Source organism: Lathyrus oleraceus, chromosome 6 (genome assembly GCF_024323335.1).
Source record: "Lathyrus oleraceus cultivar Zhongwan6 chromosome 6, CAAS_Psat_ZW6_1.0, whole genome shotgun sequence".
NCBI classification, from domain to species: Eukaryota; Viridiplantae; Streptophyta; class Magnoliopsida; order Fabales; family Fabaceae; genus Lathyrus; species Lathyrus oleraceus.
In genome coordinates, this window is record NC_066584.1 from 264,868,613 (window position 1) to 264,869,903 (window position 1,291).

The 1,291-nt window shown below is 43.2% G+C and overlaps 1 pseudogene; it reads right to left on the reverse strand.

The window, feature by feature from the left end:
* Positions 1 to 833: 833 nt before the first annotated feature.
* On the reverse strand, positions 834 to 933 carry LOC127099056 (uncharacterized; annotated as a pseudogene).
* Positions 934 to 1,291: the final 358 nt, after the last annotated feature.

Genomic DNA, 1,291 nt, shown 5'->3' on the forward strand with positions numbered 1-1,291 from the left:
CTTAGTTTTTCCCCAAACAATCAAACATTTTCACCTTAGATTTACGTAGTAACCTTAGATAACGGTATATCGATTCATAAGTCCATGTGGGATCGATATCTTTTAAAACTACGCGATAGAACTGTGCACTTGCAGTTTGTATCCCATTCTCGACTCACCCAGTCGAGCGATCAAGTTTTTGGCGCCGTTGCCGGGGACTTTTATTCAATCGATATCGTAACTCTTCCGTTACGCTGTAGAGACTAAGGTTTCTTTTTCTTCTATTTTCTTTCTTTCGTTGATTTGTATGCCACGCACTCGCTCACAAGGCGAACCGCTCTATTTACGAATCAACGATATCGAACTATATCTCCGAGTCTTACGACGAATTCGGGAATATCGTGCTGCGAACAATCTCCCTCCTGTAGACCTTCCTGATTTCAAAAACATTTTTCCTTCGATACCCGAGATGGCAGAACCAGCTCGTGCTCTTAGAGATTACGCCGCTCCGTCGCAAGATGAACCGCATTCAAGTATTGCTCCGCCCGCAATCGAAGCAAACAACTTTGAACTTAAACCTTCGCTGTTGCAGGCTGTGCAACAGAACCAATTCTCTGGAAATCTTACCGAAGATCCAAACCTTCATTTATCCGTATTTGTCCAATACGCTGATACTGTTAAAGCTAATGGTGTCACTTCAGAGGCAATTCGACTTCGTCTTTTTCCTTTCTCATTAAGAGATAGCGCTAGAAGATGGCTTCAATCACTTCCTTCCAACTCAGTCACCACATGGAACGAGTTGAAGAAAGTTTTTCTTGCCCGATATTTTCCGCCAAGCAAAACAGCTATGTTAAGAGCCCAGATAAACGGATTTAAACAGAAAGACAACGAGTCTCTTTTCGAAGCATGGGAAAGATACAAAGACATGATGAGACTTTGCCCACACCATGGTTTGGAAGACTGGTTAGTAATTCACACATTTTATAATGGTCTCTTATACAATACAAGGTTAACAATAGACGCCGCTGCAGGTGGTGCACTAATGAACAAACCCTATGCTGATGCTTACCAGCTTATCGAGAGCATGGCCCAAAACCACTATCAGTGGGGAACCGAACGAACAACGGTGGAAAAACCTCAACCGAAAACTGGCATGTACGAGATAAGTAACCTTGATCACGTCAATGCAAAAGTGGATGCTTTGGTCCAGAAAATTGAAAGTTTAAATGTATCACCTCCAGCCGCCGTGGTTGCTATAACTCAGAATTGCGAGGTCTGTGGAATCCAAGGCCACACTCCTGCGGAATGTCAA